This window comes from Panulirus ornatus, chromosome 32 (genome assembly GCF_036320965.1).
Source record: "Panulirus ornatus isolate Po-2019 chromosome 32, ASM3632096v1, whole genome shotgun sequence".
NCBI lineage: Eukaryota > Metazoa > Arthropoda > Malacostraca > Decapoda > Palinuridae > Panulirus > Panulirus ornatus.
The window spans coordinates 19,770,798-19,785,704 of record NC_092255.1 but is presented as its reverse complement, the minus strand read 5'-3'; the positions used below and the strand labels follow the sequence as shown (position 1 = coordinate 19,785,704).

The following is a 14,907-nucleotide window of genomic DNA, read 5'->3' as shown; positions in this document are numbered from 1 at the left end:
GTCGTGGATGATAGTCGACGCACGGCGGTGTCTGTCACCGCGTCAAGGTAAAGTGTTTTCTGGTCGTATCAGGGCGGCCAGCGGCGGTGTGGCTGTGATGACGATGCTGTAACTGATGATCAGCGTCGACGGTCCCCTGGGAGAACCGTCGTCCCTGGTAGGTCTGCTGAAAGAGGAGGAGGAGGAAGAAGAGGGTGGTAGGGTAGGGCGAGCTGTGCGTCGCAGTAGCAGCAGCAGCCAGCCAGCGTGCCAGACCAGGTACCGTTGGCTGGGGACGTCAGCTGGCTGGAGTCTACCGTCCGTAGTTTCCGGGGGCGGTGTTCTGCCGCCATCCCCCACCCCACACACACACACACACACACACACACACACACAGAGGTGACCACCGCGCCACACAAACAACACCCCGTCCGCAGCCCTTGAGCACGGCACTCGTCTCTTTTGACCATATTTGATCATCCTGCAGTGTCGTGTGTTGTCCCAGGGTATGTGCCTACGTGTCAGCCGCCGCTGGGGTGGTGTGTTCATCTTGCTCCTGATGATAGACGGCGTCTCGTCTCAACACCGCCTGTGGCGAGGCCGACCCCAACGGGTCCCCCACATTCCTCCAGCCTCTCGTTCAAACAGTCACACCCTTGGCACCGCCCCGAGTAGGACGCGGGGTGGAAGGGGACGAATGAAATACGAAAAATCAGGAAGGGAAAAAAATAAGACACTTTTGGAAGGGAAGAACTTTATTAGATAAGAGTAAGAATAAAGAAATGAGGCCTGGATTGTGTGGGTCGAATGTATGTGGTGAAGAAGACGTCAGTGTGGAGTGCGGCTCAAGTGTTGGCCTCCTGGTGAGAAGTGGTGGCATGGGGCGGGGGTCGAGGAGTGCCCCTGTACTCCTCAAGGCCGGCGCCGTGTGTGTGTGTGTGTCTCTCTCTCTCACGAGATGTGTGTGTGACCACACAACTTCCTGGGTCCATCGGCAGCAGCGCCACCATCCATCCACCCTCCATACCTCACCGGAGACGAGTGATTGTCTCGCGCATCTCGCCGACGAAGAATGACGCGGAAATGTCCTCCAGTGGGCATCGCGGCGATGAGCGGGACGCGCTCAGTGACTGGTACTTCCTTGACTAAGGGAGAGGAAAGTGGCAAACGTAACGGGTGTCGGTATAGGCCAGACACACGCTGCTGTCGTGGCTCCGTCAGGAGGACAGGCGACACAGGTGACATTACCCTTAGCATCAGGAACCCAGAGGCAAGCATTACCCGTGAGGGGCAGGATTACTGTAGCTGCGGCAGTACTACTGCAGCATCATTCTCCTCGTTCCCTCCACTTGGCGACACATCCTCGTTGTCAACCTCTCCTCACTCATCCTCTCCGTATGTCCAAACATTATATAGCTCACCCTCTTCTCTCTCTCTCTCTCTCTCTCTCTCTCTCTCTCTCTCTCTCTCTCTCTCTCTCTCTCTCTCTCTCTCTTTTCTACCTCTCTCTTATCCTTCCATTTCGTATTTGGTGATTCCCACCTCACGCCTCATACTGTCTCAGCCATTATATTTCCAACGATATCCACCCCTCCTCCGTGCTTTGTTATCTAGGGGTCCAACCCTTGCATCATCACCACAACACCGTCGTGACTACTGTATTATCAGACAGACTCTCTCTCTCTCTCTCTCTCTCTATCTCTCTCCAGACCCCCCGACCGACCCCACCCCACCTCAGTGCACCCGTGACCTTTCCCCCCCCCCTTCACCCACCCTATGGCTCGTATCAGCTCCCGTGGTTCGATTCGCTATCACGTCTCGCTCTCCCGGTATCTAAAGCACTCCACTACCTCCACTTCTGATTGCAGCGCGGCCTCGAAGCTGCAGGATCTCCATAAAAGGTGTCCCACTATAATAGAGATAATAAGAGTAATTATAAGTCTTGTATATGTCTTTTTTTTTTTATCTTAAGTGAGACGGCACGGGCAGCTGCGGCCCTAATCAAGGCCATGCCATTAACGATATATATATATATATATATATATATATATCTTTCTTTCTTTCAAACTATTTGCCATTTCCCGCGTTAGCGAGGTAGCGTTAAGAACAGAGAACTGGGCCTTTGAGGGAATATCCTCACCTGGCCCCCTTCTCTGTTCCTTCTTTTGGAAAATTTAAAAAAAAAAAACAAGAGGAGAGGATTTCCAGCCACCCGCTCCCTCCCCTTTTAGTCGCCTTCTACGACACGCAGGGAATACGTGGGAAGTATTCTTTCTCCCCTATCCCCAGGGATAATATATATATATATATATATATATATATATATATATATATATATATATATATATATATATATATATATATATAAAACCCTAGAATGAGCCTGGTACCCATTTTATCGACCAACCCGTAGGAGTGGATGAACAGCTGGGTTGACTGTGGGCCGACTACCGCAACCAGGATTCGAACCTATGAGCCGCTCGACCCTGGGCGGCCCGTGAGTGCGTCACGGTCATGAACGCTAACCGCCACACCACGGGAGTCCATTATCTGTAGTTATCGATGTATTACTTGGCTGCAGAGTTGATATTGGTCCCCGTAAAAGGAAATGATAGACGTGAGGGAAGTCTGGATGTGTTTTCCCCCCCCACCTCACCAGCCTGGCCTTGTACAGGCTGGCCTGACGACCACGGTGGATCCTAACTGTGAGGCGCTGACCAGGCCTTCACCTCCCGCCTCCAGCTGACTCCCGCTCGCTCGCCCCCTCTACCGCCCGCGACCCACGCCCGCAGACACGACCAGATGAGAGGTAACCCCATCGAGCACGACGGTACGGTGCGGTACGACGACGGTACGACCTTTAGTACGTCCCCTACACCGCGAAGGTACAACCACGGTAGGGCCCGACGGCACGACGGTACGACATTTCACCACGACGGTACAGTGAAGTGTTCTGTGGTCGTGCAGTAAAGGGTTCTGGGGTCGTACAGTGACTGGTGCTGTGGGTCGTGCAATGACTGGTGCTGTGGGTCGTACAATGACTGGTGCTGTGGGTCGTACAATGACTGGTGCTGTGGGTCGTACAATGACTGGTGCTGTGGGTCGTACAATGACTGGTGCTGTGGGTCGTACAATGACTGGTGCTGTGAGTCGTACAATGACTGGTGCTGTGGGTCGTACAGTGACTGGTGCTGTGGGTCGTACAATGACTGGTGCTGTGGGTCGTGCAATGACTGGTGCTGTGGGTCGTACAATGACTGGTGCTATGGGTCGTGCAATGACTGGTGCTGTGGGTCGTACAATGACTGGTGCTGTGGGTCGTGCAATGACTGGTGCTGTGGGTCGTACAATGACTGGTGCTGTGGGTCGTACAATGACTGGTGCTGTGGTTCGTACAATGACGGATTCAGAGGTCGTACAGTGAGGGGCGGTCTTGTCGTACACCGACGAGTGGCGGTGGGTGGGTCGCAAGATCGGGCAGGTGCAACAGGGTCGTGATGGGGCGGGGGGTCGGGGCGGGGCGTGTGGGGCAGGCCGTCCTTCCCCCGGAGGTCACGTGAGTGAAGGTCATCTGTGTTGACAGATCTAGCCCTCACCTTGGCATCATCATCATCATCATCATCATCCATCCTGTTCAACCTGTTCTGCCTCAGCCTTACCCTTGCCTCACCACACACACACACACACACACACACACACACACACACACACACACACACACACACACACCTGGGGATTAGATTTACTGTAGCTCTCACGTGTGTGGGGTGTGGGGGATGACTGTGTGTGTGTGTGTGTGTCTGTGTGTTGACGGGGAGGGAGAGAGGGACGGTTTAACACTCATGTTGCCTCATATATATATCACATAATGTCCTCCAACAGCAAGGATTCGAACCTGGACCTTTTGCGCAGTAGCTCCGAGCGCTAACAGCTCTATGATCGTGTTCCCACATATGTATTCAAATTTAAGCCAGGTATCCATTTATCGACTACTGCACCCAGGACTCGAACCCAGTGTGAGGAGGAGGAGGCGGGAGTGTCAGCAAGTGCATCATGGTCATCGATGCTGTCCACTGCACCACGGAAGCCCAGGTGCGTGTGTGTGCGTGTGTGTGTGTGTGTGTGTGTGTACGGAAGTCATCCATAGTCGAGCGGGTGACGGCCCTGACGTCACGAGGTCGGAGGTCAGAGCAGGCTGTGTGGTGGTGGTGGCCTGCCTCTGGCTGACGCCTGTCACCTCCTGCGACCGATGGTCCTCCTCTGCTGGCGTCTTCCGCCGCGCCCCTCCTCACCTGATGCCACGGCCATGGCGGCAGGTGGCTCCCTGTGGAAGAAACTGATGCAGAGTGAAAATGTAGATTTGATCTCATTGGCTTGGACATGGTCAGCATAGCATAAGTCAGCATGGTACAGACAGCATTGTATAGGTCAGCATAGCATAAGTCAGCATGGCATAAGTCGGTATGGCACAGACAGCATAGCATAGGTCAGCGTAGCATGCTCTCCCACCTCATCCTTTAGAGTCTCCCTCGGGGAGGGTATTACAGCCGGCACATACCACCCTCACCACCCACACACACACACACACACACACACCCACACACCCACACACCCACACCCACAACCCACCCACACACACCCACCCACACACCCACACCCACCCACACACCACAGTCATGTCACCGTCTCGCTGCCAGAGGTGGCCACAACTTGCCCCTTCCTTAGCTACCTGTACTGCTCTCCTTATCACGCTAAGTAGTGACGATTCCGTGCCTGCCTCTCTCTCTCTCTCTCTCTCTCTCTCTCTCTCTCTCTCTCTCTCTCTCTCTCTCTCTCTCTCTCTCTCTCTCTCTCTCCATCCCTCACGAACGCGTTTGCAAATAAAAAAAAAAACCCACCGGAGCTGCTCTAGGTGTTTGGGGGTTCTGTACAGCGGCGGCGCCACCCCCCTGTGTTGCGCTCTCTGCCTCAGCTTCCCTCATTTGCTCGAGACCAGACCGTCGCCTCTGATGGCCTCCGAGGCTGAACGGCATGGAGTGGTGTCAACCCCTCTCACATGACCGACCCCCCCACCTTGGGAAGGTACCTGTGCGCCGTGCCGTGCATCTCGCTCACACAAGAAGGAGAGAGAGAGATCATGGTGTGTTGCTGTGAGGTACTCATCGCTTGCGTGCGTTCCCCAACCTGGCCACTAAGACAGTCCTTCATGTTTCATCCTCTGACACGAGGGCGAGACGGGACATTAAACAGGCAACGTGCAGCCACAACACACACACACACACACACACACACACACACACACACACACACACACACACACACACCATGGTCATCCTGTGGGCGGTAGCGGAAAAGGATTACCAGGATCAGTGTGGTTGATATTACAGTTTAAGATGTTACAGTTCGTATTGCAGTACATACATATTACATAGCCTCACATGGGAAAGGTTTACAGACTAGATGCAAAAAGGTGGAGGGAATCTTAGCAGAACCTGTGTTCATTCTTAGCCTCTTCCTTACGGAACACCTTTTTCTTTTCCCCTCCTCCTCCTCCTCCTACTCCTCCTCCTCCCCATACTTGGCTGGCTGCGTCCTCCTCCTCCTCCTCCTCCTCCCCATACTTGGCTGGCTGCGTCCTCCTCCTCACGTGCGACACGACCTATAACTTTGCGGTTGTCTGAATTCTCCAGTGAAGTTCGGCAGGAGAGAGGAGGAGGAGGAGGAGGAGTCATCACTTCTCCGTCAGCTAGGGTCTCTCTCTCTCTCTCTCTCTCTCTCTCTCTCTCTCTCTCTCTCTCTCTCTCTCTCTCTCTCTCTCTCTCTCTCTCTCTCTCTCTCTCTCTCTCTCATAATGCTGCTGCGCCATCCTGGGCGGGAATGAGCCAGGGGACTGCGCCCGCCCGCTGATGTTGATCAGCTGGCGTCTCGGTTGATGGAGAGCGTGTTCGTGTGATGTCATACAACTCTCAGCGCCCAAATTAGTCAGCGACCAAGCCTGCCTGCCGCAGGGGCCCCCATAAGGTAGGTATTTATAAAACCCTCCCTTCCCGCCACCCCCTTTCGAGTGACACATGGGTCTTGTAAGGGCCATTAGTTACTGTCTTGACCTCCTGACGTAGGGGGGGGGGGGGTGTGATTGACGTCACGTGTGATCCATGAAGGGCGTAGGCTTGGTGCTATACACTCTCACGGGGCGCCATCCGGGAGTCAGCACCCAGCTCATGGGTAACTGCTGGGCGGGCTAGTAGCGCCCTGGTCCATCCCCCTGGGTACAGTCCTGACCTATCTATCGTACTGTGGCTGTGGTGAAGACACCATCCTTGTTGTGCCCGTCTCCTGCTGTCACCTGCATGGTCCGTATTGTTTCATAAGAAGACCTCCCCCTCATCTCTCTCTCTCTCTCTCTCTCTCTCTCTCTCTCTCTCTCTCTCTCTCTCTCTCTCTCTCTCTCTCTCTCGGCAGAGGTTCATCACCGTTGAGAAGGCTGTCGGAGTCCTATTCGTTTCTTGCTGGTGTCGCTGTTGGGAGATTTTTTTAGAAGAGGTGGGTGGAGGTCCCTGTTGGCGGGAAGACTTCCTCGTTAGTGGAGGGGCGTCGCTTGGGCGGTGGAGGGAAAGCTGTTTCCACGTCCACAGTGAAAGGATTGTGGTGGAGGAGGTTCTTCAACTGAGGACGCTTCTGTGTTGGAGGGGTTCCACAGGTTGAAGGACCTTGGTTCTGGTGAGGCTTTGGGTGTCTGGGGAACCTATATGTTGGTGAGGCTCTGTGTGGGTCTTGTGTTGGTGAGGCTCTGTGTGGGTCACGAGAACTCTTGTGTTGGTGAGGCTCTGTGTGGGTCACGAGAACTCTTGTGTTGGAGAGGCTCTGTGTGGGTCACGAGAACTCTTATGTTGGTGAGGCTCTGTGTGGGTCACGAGAACTCTTGTGTTGGAGAGGCTCTGTGTGGGTCACGAGAACTCTTGTGTTGGTGAGGCTCTGTGTGGGTCACGAGAACTCTTGTGTTGGAGAGGCTCTGTGTGGGTCACGAGAACTCTTGTGTTGGAGAGGCTCTGTGTGGGTCACGAGAACTCTTATGTTGGTGAGGCTCTGTGTGGGTCACGAGAACTCTTGTGTTGGAGAGGCTCTGTGTGGGTCACGAGAACTCTTGTGTTGGAGAGGCTCTGTGTGGGTCACGAGAACTCTTGTGTTGGTGAGGCTCTGTGTGGGTCACGAGAACTCTTGTGTTGGAGAGGCTCTGTGTGGGTCACGAGAACTCTTATGTTGGTGAGGCTCTGTGTGGGTCACGAGAACTCTTGTGTTGGAGAGGCTCTGTGTGGGTCACGAGAACTCTTGTGTTGGAGAGGCTCTGTGTGGGTCACGAGAACTCTTGTGTTGGAGAGGCTCTGTGTGGGTCACGAGAACTCTTGTGTTGGTGAGGCTCTGTGTGGGTCACGAGAACTCTGTGTTGGTGAGGCTCTGTGTGGGTCACGAGAACTCTTGTGTTGGAGAGGACCTACCGCTGGAGAGATGGTGTTGGTTTCGACTGAGAGTTACTAAGGCCCCCCTGGTGTTCAGAGAGGACTGGGGTGTTCAGTGGGGCGGTGTTACCGTTGCCGATGGTTTTGAGATCAATTTTCCCCTTTCCACGTCAGCTACGGAAAGAGCATGGCGGCGGCACCCTCCGCGACCCCTCACACCACTCCGTAGTGTGTGTGTGTGTGTGTGTGTGTGTGTGTATAGCCTGGTCAAAGCCCCCGCGGCTGGTCCCTCACCACCCAGCGTCCGGGAGGAAGGCTAGAGGCTATTCATCCCTGCCATTTATATCACCTCGTATTAAAAATTTCTCGTGTCGGACCAGACGTGTGGTGTGTGGGGGACGGCCTTCCGAACCCTTCCACGGGGGGCGCCACCTGGTCCTCGGGGGGCGGAGACAGCATGAATTCACACCGGCCGTCAGGAGGTGAGGCCTGGCGGTGGTGGTGCTGCTGGTGGTGTGTCGGGTGTGTAACCGTGTGATTCCCGCTAGACAAGACAAGCGATCCTCTGTCTGGTGTGGGTAATGTCCAGGCGACACTCGACCGGTCGTCATCGGTCCCTTCCTCCCCCTCGATGTCTCCTCCTCCTCCTCCTTCGGTCATCTTCCACTTGGAGGTCCTTCTCTCTGTCTCTCTTTCCCTTCTCCTTTCCCTAGCAGGGGCATGTGTTTATAAAGTCCCATACACGAGACGGACAGGATGCGATTGCAGATCGTGGTCGGAGTTAGTCATTCTCGGCTGGTGCGTCTGGCGTACGTGCTTTATGGCGAGGGGAAAGTCTTGTTGGAAGTTAATGGATGAGAGATCATGAGAGTGCGAGTGTGTGTGTGTGTGTGTGTGTGTGTGTGGTTGGTGGTGTTCGCCTGGCCTTGAGGGAGTCTTCTTAACTTGTTGCCTCAGTAGTACATCATTATTGACGTCCCCTTACCCCCCATCCCCTCCCTCATGTGAATGCTGGCATTATTCCTCCACCCTCCATGCCTCCTCATTGCCTGCCTGCCTGCCCGACACTGCCCCCTCCCTGCTCACGCTCTTCTGTCTCCCCTGGGATTTTTAACATTCCTGGCCACCACCACCACCACACTGGAGGCATTCCTTCATTCTGACGGTGATCGTGGACACTGTCTCCCAGTTCCCCTCCGGCAGTGATTGTGGGCACCGTCTCCCAGTTCCCTCCAGCAGTGATTGTGGACGCTGTCTCCCACTTCCCTCCGGCAGTGATTGCGGGCACTGTCTCCCAGTTCCCCTCCGGCAGTGATTGTGGACGCTGTCTCCCAGTTCCCTCCAGCAGTGATTGTGGACACCGTCTCCCAGTTCCCTCCAGCAGTGATTGTGGACACCGTCTCCCAGTTCCCTCCAGCAGTGATTGCTATCACTCACTCCCATAAATAGCTTTTGTTTACATTTTCCCAATCCATCTGATAACCGTTCACTGCCTGCCTCTCCACAGCAGTGACCGTGTGCACCCGTGATCTCCACCAGTGATGGTTTACACCTCACCGAACGCTGCCGTTCCCCTCCTCCTCCGTCCCTCATGACACAAGGCATCGGTCGCATCTCTCATGAATGAGACGGTCTCATACATCGCCGTCCATCAGCATCCTTCCCCCCTATTCCTTTCCCATCCCGTTACCCGCTCGCCTTTCCCCCCAGTACGCTCGCCCTCGTCCTCAACCCCCTTCAGGTGATCGTGTCATTCTCCAGGGTGGCGCCTGGGGTCCGCCGCAGACCCTTCAGCCCTCGGAAACCAACCCCTCCACCCCTCTTCATTGAGCCCTCCCTCCCTTCTCTCTACACCAGCACGCCAGCCAGGGTCGTCTCCACCCGGGGCCAATGTTGCCTCACTGACTCATTCAGGTCAACTCTTACGTCCCTCACTGCCTCACTACCGCCATGTATATATATATACACCTATACATTTTCCTCGTCACGGTGTCTTTATGAGTCACCTGCCGCTCCCTCCCTCCCTCACTCACTCATCATCGGTTGGCACGGAGAAGGTGGTACGTACGTATGGATCTTGACTCATTGGCTTTACGATGAGTAATCTGGGACGGTCGGGTTGAGGAGACGTGGTCATGACGGGGCGCGAGCACCGGGTCTCATAGTGGGTGATTCAGTTCCTCAGTTCTCGCGGCCGTTCCGTTTCTCGACGTAGAAGCAGTGGCTCCCCTCCTGCGTTACTCCTTCGGTCCTGGATGTGGGACTCGACGCCAGATGTTGCTTAGACAAGAAGTGTTCGCCCGCGCGACCCCCACGACGGAGTGCATGCCTATATAACAATGCAAGGCAGGCATCTAAGCGTTCAGTAATGTCCCAGGTATTTGGACCGGGGCTTCAAAAAAGGGGCAAAGCGTTTGAGGGGGGTCGTCATTGGGTAGTTACGCGAGTGTCCCCCGCTATTCTGGGATCAAAGAAGGTGAGCGTAGTCGTGGTTGATGATGTCAGGGTGAAACCATTGAGGTCAGAGTGGTGTGTGTGTGTGTGTGTGTGGCTGGGCATATCTGTGCTGCAGCGGAGCCAAGCGGATCATCCGGGTACCCCTGGTGGCGACGCTTGTAAACAACAAGGCCAGGAGGCCAAGCGTCCTCACACACACACACACACACACACACACACACACACACACACACACACCTGCCTCGCCCAACTGATGGTGCTGTTTGTAAACACTGCTGGAGCATCAGGGTTTCGGCTCTCTCTCTCTCTCTCTCTCTCTCTCTCTCTCTCTCTCTCTCTCTCTCTCTCTCTCTCTCTCTCTCTCTCTCTCTCTCTCCCCGCTCGTCTCGTCCCGTCCCTCCTCCCCAACTTTGAACAAGACTATGGTCAACAACAATAGACAAAATGTTTATAGAGACGGTAAACAACAGCGCTGTAATCACTCACCTCTTTTTAAAGTACTCTCGTATGTGAGGTGGATCGTGGTCTTTCAAAGTGAATATTGACTGGTGTTTGATACAGGTGGAGGGAGGCATCTGAACACATAGTAACCCCACGAGTATGATAGATTCTTCGGCATGATGGTACGACCCTTGAACATGACGGTTTACGACCCTTGAACATGACGGTTTACGACCCTTGAACATGACGGTTTACGACCCTTGAACATGACGGTTTACGACCCTTGAACATGACGGTTTACGACCCTTGAACATGACGGTTTACGACCCCTGAACATGGCGGTTTGCGACCCTTGTACATGGCGGTTTACGACCCTTGTACATGACGGTTTACGACCCTTGAACATGACGTTTTACGACCCTTGAACATGACGGTTTACGACCCCTGAATATGGCGGTTTGCGACCCTTGTACATGACGGTTTACGACCCTTGTACATGGCGGTTTACGACCCTTGAACATGACGGTTTACGACCCTTGAACATGACGGTTTACGACCCTTGAACATGACGGTTTACGACCCTTGAACATGACGGTTTACGACCCTTGAACATGACGGTTTACGACCCTTGAACATGACGGTTTACGACCCTTGTACATGACGGTTTACGACCCTTGAACATCACGGTTTACGACCCTTGAACATCACGGTTTACGACCCTTGTACATGACGGTTTACGACCCTTGAACATGACGGTTTACGACCCTTGAACATGACGGTTTACGACCACCTTAGGTACCATGATGTGACCTTTGACCTGACCTTGGGAGAGTTAGGCCGTCATGCCCTTGAGTCGTACACTTGGGCTCGAGGATCGTACCACTGTGCTAAAACGGTTCAGCTCCACTGTTGAAAGATGTTTGCTCCTTGAGGTTGCACTTGTCCCAGTGGAGCTACGCTCTTCCTCTACACCATCCGCAGGTGGAGGAGGCGTCTGTAGTTCACTAGTGGAGCCACGACTACCCTTGATACCATCTACAGGTGGAGGTCAGCTGCCTCCATTGGTGGAGCCACGACCACTCCTCGTCACCATCTACAGGTGGAGGAGGCGTCGGCTGCCTCCACTGGTGGAGCCACGACCACTCCTCGACACCATCTATAGGTGGAGGCACGACCACTCCTCGACACCATCTGCAGGTGGAGGAGGCGTCAGCTGCCTCCATTGGTGGAGCCACGACCACTCCTCGACACCATCTATAGGTGGAGGAGGCGTCAGCTGCTTCCACCGGTGGAACCGCGACCACTCCTCGACACCATCTACAGGTGGAGGAGGCGTCAGCTGCCTCCATTGGTGGAGCCACGACCACTCCTCGTCACCAGCCGCCGCAGGTGGAGGAGGCGTCAGCTGCCTCCACTGGTGGAGCCACGACCTCTCAGCCGCCGCAGGTGGAGGCGGGGGTCGCGCAAGGTAGCGGCGGGCGGGCGGGAGGGCGAGCGGGAGGCTGGGTAGTGCAGGGGTGTCGGGGTCGGCCTTGAGCCAGGCATGTCTGTCGCCCGGGGCTCTGCCTGGGGACCGAGACAGGCAGGAAATAATAATACCTGGCCAGGAGTTTCCTCACACCCCAGACGCTCCTACAATACTCCACACACACGTCCTCGGCCTGTGGCAACCTAACCTTATTGGTGTAGCCTTAGATGTAGTCAAGTGCCATCTACGTAGGCTACCAGAATGCTTTCAGTAAAGACCCCGTATCAGAGATGATCATTAAAAGTTCGAGTCATATGACTCCAGATAGGATTTTGCCTCGTTAGGTAGAATGTTGGTTTGACCGGCCTTAAACAATGAGTAGGGGGATGAGGGGGTGTCAAGTCTCGGAATGGTTAGACGTAACAAGTGGTGTGCCACATGGATTCCAATTCTCGGGACCAGGTCTATTTTCCTTCACACATCAGCGACATAGATATTGGATGGCGTGCTCTCGCTATCACATTTCGCAGAAGGTGCTAAGGCAGGAAAATAGAACAGCAACATTAATGGAAAGTCTACACAGCTACAAGCTCACTTAGACATACTGACGGCAAATGAATTACACTCATTGATAAGAGCAGCACATCAGTAAGTAAGAACGGCAATGCAAGCTACGGTGTGAGTTCCGATATACTGCAGAAGCTGAGTGAGGATAATAGACACCAGAATACATGACCTAAAGCGAACAAGCAGTGAAAAAATAGGGAACGGCATTCCGGGATTCGTCGGTGAGGAGTGACAATGTGTCTTTTAAGAAAGTAGTCCCCGCGGTGTCATTCACCAGTGCGCCCTCGCCGTGATTACGGTGTTAAGCTCTGGTCATCCGTGCGTGAGGAAGGACGTAGGTTAGCCCGACGCTGGCCTCCCTCCCCCCGGACTGAGAAGCCAGTGCTGTAGCAGCCGCCGCCGGCCAGACGCGAGACGAATTTGACTTTCTTTTTTTAGCTTCAGAAATTAGAAGTTTAAGAGGTGTTTTGGTAGGTGGCGGGGTAAATTTGATGGATGGTGGGGCAAATTTGATAGGTGGTGGGGTAAATTTAATGAGTGGTGGGGCAAGTTTGATGGGTGGTGGGGCAAATTTGATGGATGGTGGGGCAAATTTGATGGGCGGTGGGGTGGGGGGGGGCAAATTTGATAGGTGATGGGGCAAATTTGATAGGTGATGGGGCAAATTTGATGGGTGGTGAGGTAAATTTGATAGATGGTGGAGCAGATTTGATGGGTGGTGGGGCAAAATTGATGGGTGGTGGGGCAAAATTGATGGGTGGTGGGGCAAATTTGATGGGTGGTGGGGCAAATTTGATAGTTAGTGGGGCAAACTTGATAGCTGGTGGGGCAAATTTGATGGGTGGTGGGGTAGATTTGATGGGTGGTGGGGCAAATTTACCAAAGGCTTCTATAACCTCGATCTGAGCCGATCCGCTGTATGATAAACTTAGAGCTGTGTGGTGACACTCGTGTAGACGGATACACGCAGACTCGTGGGCACACGGTTTTACTGCGAGTGAGACAAATGTCCTTTTTTTATTTCATATCCTACAGGATTCTTAACATACTCCAACGATTCACCAGCTGGAGGAGATGGGAGCAGCGCCATAGATACGTTTTAAGACGAGGCACAGCACGACAAAGACTTGGGTTGACGTCCACGACTGACTGACTTTATTCCCAACCTCTCATGTTACATAGAGATTGACAGGTACTTCTCTATAAGCCATCTGTTTTCGTATCTACTCCTGCCTCGCTGATCTATCTATTTTGTTTCTTTTCTTTCCAGATCTCTTCCAGTATCATTTACGCCCTCGATAAGGCCCTGTGTCGGTCTGTTGCTGAGTGTATCTCGGATTCGCTGATCTCTGACCTAACGCTAGATTTGCTGTCGATGCTTATAAGCGGATTTGATATCTAGTCATGCTGAGCACACGTACTCAAGCACCCAGCGGATTTGACCTCAGGAGCACGACGGTACGATCCTTGAGCACGACGATACGATCCTTGAGCACGACGGTACGATCCTTGAGCACGACGGTACGATCCTTGAGCACGACGGTACGATCCTTGAGCACGACGCAACGACCCTTGGGCGTGATGGCGTAGCCTTCGACCTGGCCCACGAGGGTCAGGTGTGAGGCCAGGCCATCATCGCACCCCCGGGGTCGTGACGTGGTGATCAAGGGTCGTACCTCTGTGGTCAAGGGTGTAGTACCGTGGTTGTGAGGGTCATGACATGAGGGACTTGTGCTGGGTATGGAGAGGCGTGAGGGGGTGATACCATGAAGGGGGATGGTCGTTGTGATGGTGGTAGTGGTGGTGGTGATGGTGGTAATGGTGGTGGTGATGGTGGTAGTGGTGGTGGTGGTGGTAGTCTTGAGTGATGGTGGTGGTGATGATGAGGAGGCCCAGACGTGAAGCCATACCGGAGCCGTTGGTGGTCGTCCTCCCTCCCTCTCCTCTCCTCTCCTCTCGTACATTAATAGTGACGAGAGGAGGAGGAGGAGGAGGAGCAGGGGGAAGAGGTTGGGTCTCTCTCTCTCTCTCTCTCTCTCTCTCTCTCTCTCTCTCTCTCTCTCTCTCTCTCTCTCTCTCTCTCTCTCTCTCTCTCTCTCTCAGCATCTCTTCCATCAACCTTCCGCCCATACTTACATACACCCCTCACCTTCCCTCCCTCCCACCCTGTCACACCAGCAGCGTGTTGTGTTGTGTCCTTACCTGAACGTACCCTGACGCTGGCCTCCCTCTCCCCTCACAGGTCACGCGGCTCACGTCGGCGTTGCGTTACAGCAGCACCCAGGGTTAAGACTACGCCACGTAACGACGAAAGGTAATCTTCATCGCGCGAGGTGTGGTAGGATGGCAGACACTTTGAGCACCTCAGTAGTGTTATATTCCTATGTCGTATGGTCGAGGTTAGGGCACGTGGCCCCCCCATCATGGCAAACCCTCGGAGAAGATGAAAAAGAAATACAGTTGTTGGCGAAGTTTGTAGATCAAATGGCCCATGGATATATATATATATACGTATGGCTGATAAACTGTGTGTCAGTG

General features: G+C 54.0%; 1 long non-coding RNA gene across 2 annotated transcripts in view; it reads left to right on the top strand.

Annotated features, from left to right (window-relative positions):
- LOC139759131 (uncharacterized) overlaps positions 1–14,907 on the top strand; it is a 341,589-nt gene that overhangs the window by 70,728 nt on the left and 255,954 nt on the right. For both annotated transcript variants that reach the window (XR_011714997.1, XR_011714998.1), the window contains exon 2: positions 14,612–14,683. This is a non-coding gene — a long non-coding RNA (uncharacterized lncRNA). The remainder of the gene's footprint in view (positions 1–14,611; positions 14,684–14,907) is intronic.